This window comes from Schistocerca nitens, chromosome 5 (genome assembly GCF_023898315.1).
Source record: "Schistocerca nitens isolate TAMUIC-IGC-003100 chromosome 5, iqSchNite1.1, whole genome shotgun sequence".
NCBI classification, from domain to species: Eukaryota; Metazoa; Arthropoda; class Insecta; order Orthoptera; family Acrididae; genus Schistocerca; species Schistocerca nitens.
In genome coordinates, this window is record NC_064618.1 from 565,798,606 (window position 1) to 565,814,926 (window position 16,321).

Sequence of the window (16,321 nt, forward strand, 5' to 3'; positions counted from 1 at the left end):
AACCACACTGCTGCTACGGTCGCAGGTTCGAATCCTGCCTCAGGCATGGATGTGTGTGATGTCCTTAAGTTAGTTAGGTTTAAGTAGTTCTAAGGCTAGGGGACTGCCGGCCGCGGTGGTCTAGTGGTTCTGGCGCTGCAGTCCGGAACCGCGGGACTGCTACGGTCGCAGGTTCGAATCCTGCCTCGGCCATGGGTGTGTGTGATGTCCTTAGGTTAGTTAGGTTTAAGTAGTTCTAAGTTCTAGGGGACTTATGACCTAAGATGTTGAGTCCCATAGTGCTCAGAGCCATTTAAATCATTTTGCTAGGGGACTGATGACCTCATATGTTTTAAGTCCCACAGTCCTTAGAGCCATTTGAACCTTTTTTTCTTTTCTTTTTTTCAAATTAGGATTGCTTTAACTACACGCTGTAACGGTCGTGAGCATTACTTGCCTTTTAAACTGAACGGGGTGAGTTGATGTTAGTCAAGAATACCTTTAAGGCGACTAAGGCGCCATTATCAATACCTCACGGAGCTTGAATGGGGTCGTGTAATAGGGCTACGACACGCTGAATGTTGCGATACCGCGGAAAGACTTGGCAGGAAATTAGCCACTATACATAGCTGCTGGCAGCCTTGGTCACGAGAATGTACGTTTGCAAAAAGACCGGGATCCGGACGGCCACGTGGCACAACCGACAGTCAAGACCATCGTGTTCGGCGTGAGGCTCTGGCGTATCGTACTGCATCTGCAGCAGCGATTTGAGCATTAGTTGGCATCATAGTGACACAATGATTTGTTTCAAATGGGTTACTTCAAGAGTAGCTCAGAGATCTGTAGCGTGCTTTCTAGTGGCCATAAACCAGCGCCATTCGGAACTTCAGTGGTGTCAAACGAGAGCTCATTGGAGGGCAGGGTGGAGGTCTGTTGTGTTTTCTGATAAAAGATGGTTCTGCCTCGGTGCCTGTGTTGGCCGTGTGTCGGTTAGAAGGACGCCAATTGAGAGTCTGCAACCAACCTGTCTGCATGCTCCACACACTGGACCTACAACTACCTCCATGTGGTGATTCAACCTGTTGTGTTGCCATACAATAACATCGTTTCTGTGGCTCAATACGCTCTACAGAATGTCAACATGTTGATTTGGCCTCCTTGATAACCAGATAACGTTTGCGTGCTTACATTCAACACTCTGGTGGTTCCACCGATTATTAGTGTACCAGCATTTCAAATTTGCAATGGCTTATCTTGCGCTTACATTAACCTGTGATCTTGCAATGTTAATCGCTGAAATACTCGTATGTTACCTAGACAAACATATTCCCGAAATTTCATTCCTCTATTTTAATTAGTTCTTGGTGTTGCAATTTTTTCCGTGAGTGAAGTACGATTACGTTCAATCTCTCCTGTAAAAGTGACACACTGCTGCGACTTGGTGCCGATCAGGGCAACAGTAGGAGATCTGCGGAGTGCAGCGTCGCAGGCTGCAGCCAGTCCTTCGTTTCATTTCTCTTGCCACTATTATCCACTCTTTGGTCGCGCGACAGCTAGATTTTTCCTTTTATTTTCTCTTGCTCAAGCAAAGCAAGGTTTTACGCTCAAGAGGGCCATCAGCGGTTGCAGAGAACTTTTCCCTCTAAAAACGTAAATCCGGTCAGTTAAGTACTTGGCCTGCTTGTTACACTAAATTGGTAAATTAGCTGAGTATTGGCGAGCCATCGCAGCAACGGTCATCCTGTTAGCCAGAGGAGGAGGCCCCATAGGTACTCCCTAACTCGAATTCTAAGAGTCGCGCCACAGCCACAGGGCACCTCCTCCATCTCTGGTGGGCTCAGCCCCACTGGTCGATCACCGTCCCGCTGATCCTCGTACCGTAACAGACACTGCGTTGGCGGATCAGGGCGATGACTTTTTCGCAGAATTTCGGTAGGCATCTGTTGGATGGCCCGCACAAAGAAGCTTGCAGGTATGTGGAATAAAGAAAAGGCTGAAACCGTGGATACCTGTGTGTTTCTTTACGCAGCGTCCTATTCTACCAAAATGACCCCCACCCCTCCCTCCCACCCGCCCCACCCGTAGTGTTTTCTGGCCGCAGATCGGACGCTGGTCATAGAGGAACAGAGTGCGGGCGGTCGGAACGGCAGACCACTTCTTGCCAGGTCCGTGGGAAGGCAAAACTTGAGGAATGCTGGTCCCGCTTTGAAAAAGCGGACGCGACTTTCCGTCGCCAGGAGACGGGGGTTGTTGATCCGAGAAGAAGAGAGGGGGACACACGACGATTGTACGGCGCGTAAAATAGCAGCGTGAGAGATTGGGCGCAGCTTTTCAGGAACAGGACGTGAACTTACTGGCGTTGGTCTGAACTGCAGCTGTTCTCGAGAGAGCGAATTTATTACCAAATTGTGAGAATTTGTTTAACTTGGAAAAATTAGAGATTGTCTAGCGCTTGTAGGCAAATAAACTTCTCGGTGGAGGGAGGGCAAGGTCTGTTGCATTCGAAGCTCGTGCAACGAACTTTTGAGTTGATGCAAAGGTATTTCGGGGGACTTCTGCGCGGAGAGCTTGGAGGAGGATCGTCTCGTAGATTCTTATTTACTTCTTACTATTTACTAACTTCCGAGAGGAGATTTTCAAGTTCTCGCGATGAAAGACGGATTCCTTCCTACCTTGACTCCATCTTCTACACGAACTACACTTCCATCTTAGAGACGTGGAGAGAAGAGGCCACGTTCGTGATGGAGATATCGGTTTTTCTGTTCATTTTTATGGCCAGAGGGTGCAGTCTTCCCTCTCGTGATGAATTACGGTAAGTTTACGCTGTCAATACGAATGCAAGACGAGAGTGATGAACAATGGTAGATGCGTTTCTACCCTATGTTGAGGGGACTTGTTACGAATTAATCTTGGTGATCTATGGCTCATTCGTTATTAAAGTTCCTTGGGTTACTCCATGTTACTCCCACAGTAGGTGGATGCAGTCATCATGTGTGATGCGGTACCGCATGACTGATTATCTAAGTGGAGTGCGGATTAAGCACCGGATAGTTGGTTTGCAGAATTTATTGTATCATTACAGTCAAAGTAGACCTACCTTTGATTTCAGTAGTTCCATACCCACGACTCATTCGTTAGGGCCACTAGTGGGGAAGATCTGCATATCGAGAAGGTTCAAGATACAAATCAGAGGCAGTGTTCACAATTAGTCATAGCGGATTAATTTGCGCAACACGATTGGAATCTTGCAGGATGGTTAAAAGAATCTCGTCTGGCATAAGTTACTGCTGTTGGAATTGTTTGCTGTACCACATCGGCCTCTTACGCTCCATTATTCCTTGACAAGGTAATGGATGGCCTTACGTTCTCTATATACCGTAGTCCGTCATGTCCACATGTGTAAATTTCAGCCTTGAAATATCTCGCTAGAACGGTCCGCTTTTGGTACTTAACGAGAAGTGGTATGTCTTACGAGACAGGGACGTGCGCCCAACCCGGATCGAATGCGCGAGCCGATTTAATGACCATTGGTCTGTTACAACGGAGAGCCTGCAAGTAGTTTTATGTGGTTTCCTAAGCTCTTTTGGACCAATACCAGCTTGGTTCCCAATCGGTGCATCAGCCATTACAAAAAGTATACATGGTTTGCAAACATTTGGCGTACCCCCGTCCCTGTGGTTACGGTAACTAACGAGTGTGGCAACAGAATGGGCGTTCGGTCACAATCTTAAGTTGATAATTAGTAAATGTCCAACCGTGGAATGAATAACAAGCGAAGACAGTGACAATGGGACAATCACGAAGAGGGGAATGATGTTATATCTCGCAAATGCTGCATCAAAAATTCTGTCACAGTGACACTCAGTACTGTCTAATATTTTATAGCATTTCATGGGATTACGATGTAGATGAAACATATTCCTCTTATGGAAATTCTGCATAATGGCACTCCCTGTTGTGTCAGTGAATGGTATTCTTTACTTAAATGGTTCAAATGGCTCTGAGTGCTATGGGACTTAACCTAACTAACCTAAGGACATCACACACATCCATGCCCGACGCAGGATTCGAACCTGCGCCCGTAGCGGACGCTCGGTTCCAGACTGAAGCGCCTAGAGCCGCTTGGCCACAACGGCCGGCATTCTTTACTTACACTAAATAATTAATTTTCTCGGTACTGAACAGTAATTTAAGTTTAACGGACCAATGAAAATGTTAAGAGTAATATTTTTAAACAGAAAATGAATTTGTAATTCAGTCGTCCAATGGTGCAATGTTTGACTGCACTATATTCGTCCACTAATACTCAAAGCTGTCGATACATATACACAAATACTGAGCGGAATGAAAAGCGTTACAACAAGAAGGCCGCTATTTATCATTGTACAACATCTATGCAGAACATATCGTAAGCAAAGCTCTTGATGCCTGGACAAAAGGCATCTCAATTGGTGGGAGGACTATCAACAAGCTCCGTTTTGCTGATGACACTGTGGTTCTAGCCAAAAGCGAAGATAAACTTGCTGAGCTACTAGCAAGAATAAAGGACATTAGTCTAGCATATGGGTTAGACATCAACCTCAGCCATCCAAACTCACGATAATTGATCGAGAAGAACAGATCCAGCTCACAGGTCGATTAAAAGAAATGGAAATCGTGCATTCCTTCATCTTTCTTGGGTCAACCATCTGCAGCACGGGAAGTTGTGAAGATGAGATAAGAAGGCGGATCACGCTAGGGCGAGTGGCTATGAAGAAGCTCACCAAGATCTGGCAGAGCATAGCAATAACAAATAGCACAAAGATCCGGCTAGTTGAAACACTCGTGTTTTCTGTCTTCTTTTATGATTGCGAAACATACACTCAAGGCTGTAAATAGCGCATTGGTGCATTTGAGCTTTGGTGCTGGCGTAGGATGCTACGTGTAAAATGGACCGAAAGAAGAACAAATGTGTCCATTATTGAACAACTCGATATCTCCAGACACCTTTCTTTTCAAGTCACCGAAAAAATTCTAAATTTCTTTGGCCATATCGTGATAAGAGATGGAGAAAATTTAAAGAAAATAATCTTGTAAGGAAAGATCGAGGGCACAAGACCAAGAGGAAGAGCAGCGAGCAGATGGATAGATCAAATCAAGATAAGTTTCCTTTAATTTATGTCTTCGGTCTTTAATGACCATCATCAGATCTGCAGCAAATGGGAAAAAAATAAATACACTCGCAAACTGTATACAGCTTAAGAACAATACATAGACCAGAATGAAAAGTAGTACTGACAAAATTTACATTTGTGCGCTTTAAATGTGAAGAGGCATACCTGTTTCATAAAAACAGAGTCCTAATGTACTGCAGCCATAGTGGCATCGTCAAATGTTAAATGCGGAATCAGCACCAGCATCGTCAAATACATATAGATAACATCACATGCACATATCAACCACTGTTTTTAATTCTTCCTCTTTTTAACAATATTACTTTTGCCGTGTTCTTCTTTTTATTACTGTAATACCTTTTATACGTTATAAGCTTATTATAGACTTCAACTATTGTACCCCCTTATTTTCGCTGTTTCAATTACTTATTAAAAACTAGTGTATGCCGACATTACCGACATCTGGAGAACTTACAACACAAACAACTTGGGGCTACTGTACGGCAGCTTGTTTTAAACAGTAGTACTACTGACAACATGACTCGCGCATGTGATGTTATCTATATGTATTTGACGATGCTGGTGCTGATTCCGCATTTAACATTTGACGATGCCACTATGGCTGCAGTACATTAGGACTTTGTTTTTCTTAAACAGGTATGCCTCTTCACATTTAAAGCGTACAAATGTAAATTTTGTCAGTACTACTTTTCATTGTGGTCTATGTATTGTTCTTAAGCTGTATACAGTTTGCGAGTGTATTTGTTTTTCCCATTTGCTGCAGATCTGATGATGGTTATTAAAGACCGAAACCGGTAATCTGTTATCAAACAGTTTGTGACCATAGACGTAAACTGAAGGAAACTTATTACATAAACGGGTCGCTGTTTTTTCGCGACGATGTCGCAGCTTGTCAAATCAAGATGATCTCCGGTCTACCCCTTCAGCAGGCACTATGAGAAGCTGGCAACCGTCCGGGATGGAGACTCTTGGTTCATGGGGTCACGACGCTCAGCAATGAGCACAACGACTTATGAAGATGAGGTATTCATAACACGAATTATAGTGCATTTAAAATTAGTTGCGATGTTTGACGTTAGGGTCTCCGGATGATTAGATTAGATTAGATTAGATTAGATTAATACTAGTTCCATGGATCATGAATACGATATTTCGTAATGATGTGGAACGAGTCGAATTTTCCAATACATGACATAATTAGGTTAATTTAACAACATACTTAAGTTAATATAACAACTTTATTTTTTTGTGTTTTTTGTTTTTCTTTATTTTTTATTTTTATTTTTTTAATATTTTTTTCTTTTTTTTCTTAATTTATATCTAAAAATTCCTCTATGGAGTAGAAGGAGTTGTCATTCAGAAATTCTTTTAATTTCTTCTTAAATACTTGTTGGTTATCTGTCAGACTTTTGATACTATTTGGTAAGTGACCAAAGACTTTAGTGCCAGTATAATTCACCCCTTTCTGTGCCAAAGTTAGATTTAATCTTGAATAGTGAAGATCATCCTTTCTCCTAGTATTGTAGTTATGCACACTGCTATTACTTTTGAATTGGGTTTGGTTGTTAATAACAAATTTCATAAGAGAGTATATATACTGAGAAGCTACTGTGAATATCCCTAGATCCTTAAATAAATGTCTGCAGGATGATCTTGGGTGGACTCCAGCTATTATTCTGATTACACGCTTTTGTGCAATAAATACTTTATTCCTCAGTGATGAATTACCCCAAAATATGATGCCATATGAAAGCAATGAGTGAAAATAGGCGTAGTAAGCTAATTTACTAAGATGTTTATCACCAAAATTTGCAATGACCCTTATTGCATAAGTAGCTGAACTCAAACGTTTCAGCAGATCATCAATGTGTTTCTTCCAATTTAATCTCTCATCAATGGACACACCTAAAAATTTGGAATATTCTACCTTAGCTATATGCTTCTGATTAAGGTCTATATTTATTAATGGCGTCATACCATTCACTGTACGGAACTGTATGTACTGTGTCTTATCAAAATTCAGTGAGAGTCCGTTTACAAGGAACCACTTAGTAATTTTCTGAAAGACAGTATTGACAATTTCATCAGTTAATTCTTGTTTGTCAGGTGTGATTACTATACTTGTATCATCAGCAAAGAGAACTAACTTTGCCTCTTCATGAATATAGAATGGCAAGTCATTAATATATAATAAGAACAACAAAGGACCCAAGACTGACCCTTGTGGAACCCCATTCTTGATAGTTCCCCAGTTTGAGGAATGTGCTGATCTTTGCATGTTACGACAACTACTTATTTCAACTTTCTGCACTCTTCCAGTTAGGTACGAATTAAACCATTTGTGCACTGTCCCACTCATGCCACAATACTTGAGCTTGTCTAGCAGAATTTCATGATTTACACAATCAAAAGCCTTTGAAAGATCACAAAAAATCCCAATGGGTGGTGTTCGGTTATTCAGATCATTCAAAATTTTACTGGTGAAAGCATATATGGCATTTTCTGTTGAAAAACCTTTCTGAAAACCAAACTGACATTTTGTTAGTACTTCATTTTTACAGATATGTGAAGCTACTCTTGAATACATTACTTTCTCAAAAATTTTGGATAAAGCTGTTAGAAGGGAGATTGGACGGTAATTGTTGACATCAGATCTATCCCCCTTTTTATGCAAAGGTATAACAATAGCATATTTCAGTCTATCAGGGAAAATGCCCTGTTCCAGAGAGCTATTACACAGGTGGCTGAGAATCTTACTTATCTGTTGAGAACAAGCTTTTAGTATTTTGCTGGAAATGCCATCAATTCCATGTGAGTTTTTGCTTTTAAGCAAGTTTATTATTTTCCTAATTTCAAAGGGAGAAGTGGGTGAGATTTCAATTGTATCAAATTGCATAGGTATGGCCTCTTCCATTAACAGCCTAGCATCTTCTAATGAACACCTGGATCCTACTATATCCACAACATTTAGAAAATGATTATTAAAAATATTTTCAACTTCTGACTTTTTGTTCGTAAAGTTTTCATTCAATTTGATGGTAATACTGTCTTCCTCTGCTCTTGGTTGACCTGTTTCTCTTTTAATAATATTCCAAATTGTTTTAATTTTATTATCAGAGTTGCTGATTTCAGACATGATACACATACTCCTGGATTTTTTAATAACTTTTCTTAATATAACACAGTAGTTTTTATAATTTTTGATAGTTTCTGGGTCACTACTCTTTCTTGCTGTCAGATACATTTCCCTTTTGCGGTTACAAGATATTTTTATACCCTTAGTAAGCCATGGTTTCTTACAAGGTTTCTTACGAGTATATTTAACTATTTTCTTGGGGAAGCAGTTTTCAAATGCATTTACAAAAATGTCATGAAATAAATTATATTTTAAATTGGCATCAGGTTCACGGTACACCTCATCCCAGTCTAACTGCTGTAGGCTTTCCCTGAAATTTGCAATTGTTAAATCGTTGACTGAACGTACCACTTTGGAGGACTGTTTAGTATTGCTGAATGGAGCTATGTCATATATTGTAACTAGCTGTGCACCATGATCAGAAAGACCATTCTCAACAGGCTGAGCATTTATCTGGTTAAACTTATCTTGGTCTATAAATAAGTTATCTATCAGTGAGCTGCTATCCTTTACCACCCGAGTAGGAAAATCAATAACGGGTGTCAAATTGAAAGAACCGAGTAATACTTCAAGGTCATTTTTCCTATTACCCTCTTTCAGAGAATCTACATTGAAGTCCCCACAAATAATAATTTGCTTCCCCCTAGCTGACAGATAGCACAACAAGGAGTCCAAATTTTTCAGAAATAGATGAAAATTTCCTGATGGGGACCTATATACAGTTACAATTATAAATGTGCCTTTATTTAATTTAAACTCACAGGCACATGCTTCTATATGTTTCTCTACACAAAACTTTTTTGTTTCTATACTTTTTGCACAATGATAACTTTTGACATATATGGCAACTCCTCCTTTCTCCATATTTTCTCTCATTACATGTGCAGAGAGCTTATATCCACTTACATTTACCTTATCCATATCAGTAACAATGTGATGCTCAGACAGGCATAGTATATCTATTTCATTCTCAGCTTCTAAATCTTCTAAACAAACCAGAAGCTCATCTACTTTATTCTTTAAACTCCCAATATTTTGATGAAATATACTTACATTATTTTTAATTACACCTTTATGAGAACCTTTCCTTATTCTAACATTTGCAGTACTCTCCTGTCTGAGTTTCTCATTGTGCTTAGGCCTAGTTCCTATACCAGTGGTCACACGGTGTTCAGAGAGGCAGATTATGTCAACTGGGTTGGGTGACTTTAATTCATCAATGCAATTACCTAGGACTGAGCTACAACTTGGTGGAAATAAAATTTCTGGTGATTGGTGAAAATTTATAATTGATAGCTGTGATTGGTGATCCAATGTGCTAGAATTGTGCTGTTTAATTTCTTTCCTAAACTGAAGATTTGTTTCAATCCTGACCTCTCGTAGAACTTGACATCTTTCTGTCTTACCTATCCTAAAAAAGGTGCTGCTCCAACACCTGTAACCACTGGTATTTTACCATTCATGGCAGTGCCTCCCCCCCTTAAATTTCCTGCTATTACCCCAGCCAGTTTCCCCTTCCCTTTCCTGTTGAGATGTAGGCCGTGGCTGGTATAGTCCCACCTACTGAGATAATCAACAGGAACCACACCAATATGAGCCCCCGCACCCGACCCAAGCAGCCGTTCCAACTCCAAATTAACTCTCCCAACAGAAGAGTCCAAATGAGGCCGGTCATGACGTCTCAGGACAGATACAAATTCAACATTGGTGTGTCTCGATGCCGACGCAATCTTTACCAGGTCACACTCTATACTGTACCCAGGATCTCTGTCAATGCTGTTCCCTGGCCCTCCCACAATAACCACGGTGTCTTCCCTGGTAAATCCTTTACAGAGTGAACCTAAATCCTCTGTCACCTGATCCAGACTAGCACTTGGTTTGAAAAAATTTGTGACCTGGTATTCTGGTCCTAATTCCTCCTGCAGAAGTTGGCCTACACCTCTGGCATGAGAACTGCCTAACAACAAAACTTTCTTCCTTTTCGAGAACTTTCCTACATTCTTTTTCAATTTCCTATTGAAAGTTTGTTGTGTCCTGTCTACACCTACCTCTGCTTGAGGCTCATCAGTTTCTAACTGAAGCAACAGGTCAAACTTATTTTTGACATTCACCACAAAACTGTCAGACTTAGTTCTAGGCCTGTTCCTTCTGCTACCTGTTGCCACTTCCCACCTCTCTTTGCCCTTCTCCCTCCTTAACCTGTCCAGATCTTCCCTAGCCTGATCTAGCTCAGCCTGAAGGGCAGCAATTTTCCCCTCCTGTTCCACTATCTTCCTATCTCTGCTGCAAATCCTACATAACCACTGATGAGCCTGATCCACTTTCCCAACACCCACGCCACTGCAGTCCCCCCAGTGAAAAAAACTACTACATCCATCACACCAAACCCCGGAACTAACAATTCTACGGCAAGTCAGGCACTTCTCACTCATGGCAAAAATAATACTTTAGCTAGAATAAATCAATTAAATTACCGAAAATCAAAAAAGACGTTACAAGAATTAAGCCTATTCACAAATGTATATAAGCAAGTTTCTGATTTAAAATTCCGCTGTTTTTCTGAGATCTGTATTAAAACAATGAAGGTATACGCTATTTATTATATATTTCACTCGATGGAATGAAAAAAAGGACAATTAAACGAGATACTTTAACTTTGATTCTCCAAAAACGTTACGAGAATTAGGCCTATAAACAAATGTATATAGGCAAGTTTCTGATATAAAGTTACGCTGTTTTTCTGAAATCTGTATTAAAACAATGAAGTTATACGCTATTTGCGGTAGTTTACTTATTTGTTACCGAGAAACTAGTTAAATTACCGTGAAACAAGAAACAAACACGTTTACAAAATTTAAGCCTAAGCGCGACTTCGCGAAGTTACGATCTTTCTGTGTTTTCTGAAAAAATACGCAAAGAAAAGTGAAACCTTTAATGGCAAGACTAAACGATACACTAATGCACGTATTTTATTTGTTGTCGGCGTTAAACTAAATTATATTACTGTCTAAATCACTTATCTTTCTGGAAACGGTTTCTGGCGTCACTTACTCGGCGGCCATCTTGGAACCATGAATGGCAACGGTGTCCAGGGAACACCAGCTGCGAGTCGCCTTTCCGTACTGCGCCACCAGCGCGCTTCGGTCGGCAAAGCGCCCTTGTTGCCATACTGCGGGTAAACAGTACCACGTGGTGTGGGGGGTTAGTAGCATCTACGTTCGTCAACTCTTGTTGTGAAGTTGTATGCTTTGGCTTTGAAGTTTTTTATAGTCTTTAGGTGCAAGTGTTTTATGTTGGTATTGCATTAATAATAAAAGTGCAGCGTGTCTGAACACGAGATTCGCAAAGCACAGGCTGCGAAGATATTGAGGGGAATTCCGGTATGTGGACAACGCCGCGCAATTTTGTGCTCTGTGGACAGTTATTCTGCACTCGAGTGCAATAGTGGCAGTCAGATTCAAGATATCACAAAAGTGGGGGATATAACACCTGCTGCACTTAACATTCATCGATCTACGGTACTGATAATTGGAAAAGAGAAGGAAAGAAAGAAAGATCCATACCGGACTGTCAAAAGACGCTACTATGAAGTATTAAACTGCCATTGCATACAGGACTGATACTTATTAACAAATGAATATGGGGCGTGATTCCCCAAGGGCACGAATACAGTCTTTTATTAATTGTGGCATGGAAGGAAACAGTCTCCAAATGTCATTTTGAGTAATTTCTTGCCTTACCTGGAAGACACGCTCTGTTATTGATGGAGATCGCCGGTTGGAGTGTACTTGCCATTGCATCCTAGACATGGTCTAGGCCGTGACAACAGGATATACCATTCCTGCCACATACGTACTGGCGAATTTCAATCACACGGAAAACATTTGGGCGCCTTTCATAGATCTCTGAATGTGTAGAATATTTATTTTCTAACTGAAAGCCCATTAGAAACAAATACATGCGTTTCAGCATAAAATGCTATCTGAGATCGTTGATATCAACAGTCAACGGAGGGTTGGAATTGTCAATCCTTTTGCACTAATCGCAAAGCCAAGCTCCAGCTGCTCCCTCGGCGCTTTCACCAGGAAGGTATGGTGGTCATAATTGGGTGGCCTGAAGCAAACCACCTTTACTGATAGATACAGTACGACAAAACCAGGAGAATCAAATTAATCATGGCCTTGAGGCTTTCGCCTGAAGTGATTTAACGTAAATTAGTAAGTATCCAAGTGCAAGTCTATTTTCTTATCAAACTACAAATTTGCTAGTTTGAAGTAAAAGAAATGTCGTCAAATGTAACTTATAAAACCTTTTATTAAAATTAATCCAAATCGTAACGCATTATCATTCGTACTCAATCAGTCGGCGCCAAACAACTCTCAAGATGGCTCCATTAAGCAGAAACTGGCAACAAATAATACAGAGATGTTATTTCGACTGGATTTTTATAATATACTTCATTAGGAACAATCATTCCGTGTTACGTCCGCCCCCGGCAGCTGAGTGCGCCGGTACGGTAGCTCAGCGTGTTCAGTCAGAGAGCTGCGTGCTCTCTGTAATAAAAAGCTGAGTCAAGGAATCGAGGATCAACTTGAACGGATGTCTTGTGACGTCCGCCCGGACCAAACGCAACAAACTACATCGAAAAAAAAAAAAAAAAAAAAAAAAAAGTGGTCAGCGCGACAGAATATCAATCCTAAGGGCCCGGGACTGGGTATTGTGTTGTCCTATTCATAATCATTTCATCCCCATCGACGCGCAAGTCGCCGAAGTGGCGTCAAGTCGAAAGACTTGCACCCGGCGCACGGTCTACCCGACGGGAGGCCCTAATCACACGACAGTTACATTTTATTCTGTGTTCCAAAACAGGCCTTAAATTATTATGCGTACGCATTGTGACTTCTGGGGAAATCCTTTGCCACTATGCAGACACTATCCTATTTCGATGTAAGCAAACATAGGGCTTCTTGTTTACACTCTACTGGCGTATAGTACTCTGTTAAGAGTCAAGCAATTAACTCGTTCCATTACCTGCCTATAATATCTTTCTTTGGTAAAGTTCTTATAATCAGTGGTACTTGCTCTTTTAGTTAACAAGTTTTAAATGGACAAGTTTTAAATGATGCGTAAGATATGGAACAACATCGCAATTTTCATCAATGCCTCAGTATCATCTTTTCAGATATCATTAAAGCAGGAACTGATTACAGCATTAGCTCTTTGAGAGAGGGCGGAAGGGAGACTAGTATCTGACGTCACGTCTTTAATGTGGTAATTATAGAAGGGGCAATTCCATTCCTTGCATACAGGATGGCATTGCTCTTATCTACTTTATTTGGTTACATTAAAATGTTAATCATATGTGTGTCCAAGCATGAAGCACAGTTGATGGCAATCTGACGACTGTTGCATGCAATCTTCGTGGCATTATAAATCTGATGGTCGTCAGAGTAAGTAGAGAGCGTAAATGAAAAAAAAAGTCACATTCAAGCGGTACACAGTGCGAAGAAGTAGTAGAAGGCTATTCGTTTATCAAGGTCCTATCGGTCACGAAATGAAAGCCACAGTGACAATCAAAAATGTTTTATTTGCAAAGTTAGCTAGATCTTCCAGTTATTCATCCACATAGTCGCCGCTCCACCTTGGTCATTTGTCGTAGTTTGGTACCAACATTCCTATACCCTCGTCACAGAATGTAGCCACTTGTGCTTTCCGCCAACACTCTACGCTGCTCTGCAGCTCGATCTCTGTGCCAAAATGTTGTCGTCACGGCCAGTGTTTCATACGAGCAGAGATGAAACTTGTAGGCAGCCTAGCTCGGGCTGTACGCTGGGTGATCAAAAATTTCCCGTCGAAAACGCTGCATTGTGCAACCGAGAATTGTCATGAGAAAGGAAATCCATGACAGCTGCATTATATGGCCTGCATGCAATCAAACGGAATCTATCACTGAGCACTCATACTTGGAGGGAGACGCCGTTTTCTAGGCATCTTTACGTGCTCACTATGCGCTCAGAACTGAAAACAGCGACGTTACGCGTTAGACTGCTGTACTAGACACACTGCCTAACATATCTGTGAAAGCTTCATCGGATTTTCGCTGTGGTTTCCACTATGCGTTCGATCGGATCTTAATAAACGAATAGCCCTCGTAAAAAAGAGAGCTACATTTACATCTACATTTATACTCCGCAAGCCACACAACGGTGTGTGGCGGAGGTCACTTTACGTTACACTGTCAGTACCTCCCTTGCCTGTTCCAGTCGCATATGGTTCGCAGGAAGAACGACTGACGGGAAGCCTCCGTGCGCGCTCGAATCTCTCTAATTTTACATTCGTGATCTCCTGGGGAGGTATATGTAGGGGGAAGCAATATATTCGATACCTCATCCAGAAACGCGCCCTCTCGAAACCTGGACAGCAAGCTACACCGCGATGCAGAGCGCCTCTCTTGCAGTGACTGCCACTTGAGTTTGCTAAACATCTCCGTAACGCTATCACGCTTACCAAATAACCCTGTGACGAAACGCACGCCGGCCGCGGTGGTCTCGCGGTTCTAGGCGCGCAGTCCGAAGTCGTGCGACTGCTACGGTCGCAGGTTCGAATCCTGCCTCGGTCATGGATGTGTGTGATGTCCTTCGGTTAGTTAGGTTTAAGTAGTTCTAAGTTCTAGGGGACTGATAACCACAGCAGTTGAGTCCCATAGTGCTCAGAGCCATTTGAACCACTTGAACGAAACGCACCGCTCTTCTTTGGATCTTCTCTATCTCCTCTGTCAACCCGAACTCACTGATGAGCAATACTGAAGTATAGGTCGAACGAGTGTTTCGTAAGCCACCTCCTTTGTTGATGGACTACATTTTCTAAGCACTCTCCCAATGAATCTCAACCTGGCACCCGCCTTACCAACAATTAATTTTATATGATCATTCCACATCAAATCGTTCCGTACGCAAGCTATCAGATATTTTACAGAAGTGACAGCTACCAGTGTTTGTTCCGCTATCATATGATCATACAATAAAGGATCCTTCTTTCTATGTATTCGCAATACATTACATTTGTCTATGTTAAGGGTCAGTTGCCACTCCCTGCACCAAGTGCCTATCCGCTGCAGATCTTCCTGTATTTCGCTGCAATTTTCTAGTGCTGCAACTTCTCTGTATACTACAGAATCATCCGCGAAAAGCTGCATGGAACTTCCGACACTATCTACTAGGTCATTTATATGTATTGTGAAAAACAATGGTCCCCTAACACTCCCCTGTGGCACGCCAGAGGTTACTTTAACGTCTGTAGACGTCTCTCTATTGAGAACAACATGCTGTGTTCTGTTTGCTAAAAACTCTTCAATCCAGCCACACAGCTGGTCTGATATTCCGTAGGCTGTTAGGCGACAGTGCGGAACTGTATCGAACGCCTTCCGTAAGTCAAGGAAGATGGCATCTACCTGGGAGCCTGTATCTAATATTTTCTGGGTCTCATGAACAAATAAAGCGAGTTGGGTCTCACACGATCGCTGTTTCTGGAATCCATGTTGATTCTTACACAGTAGATTCTGGGTTTCCAGTAATTACATGATACTCGAGCAAAAAACATGTTCCAAAATTCTACAAGAGATCGAAGTCAGAGATATAGGCCTATAGTTTTGCGCATCTCCTCGAAAAGTCAGAGAGTATAAAAAAGATACTGTGTCAAAGCCAGAGGGTAACAGGAGGAATGATTCATCCTAATCGTGGTCCACATTTGATTTTTATAGAAACTGAGAAGAGCAAATAAAGAGGGCTAAATGAAGAGGAGTCTCGATTATGACTGCTTATTAGCGGAACTCTCGGGGTTGGTACGTTCCATTTCTGCATCAGACGTCAGTCGCCGGCACGTTCTCCACAGTAAAGTGCTGCGGGACCACAAGGCGAGAGCCTGTGTGTTAATGCATATGTAAATGCGGAGAGTGCGGCCGACACCTCGTGGCGGCGGTGGCGGAGGCGGAGGCGCTGAGCCGGCTGCGGGCTGCCGGCTCCAGGAATAGCCG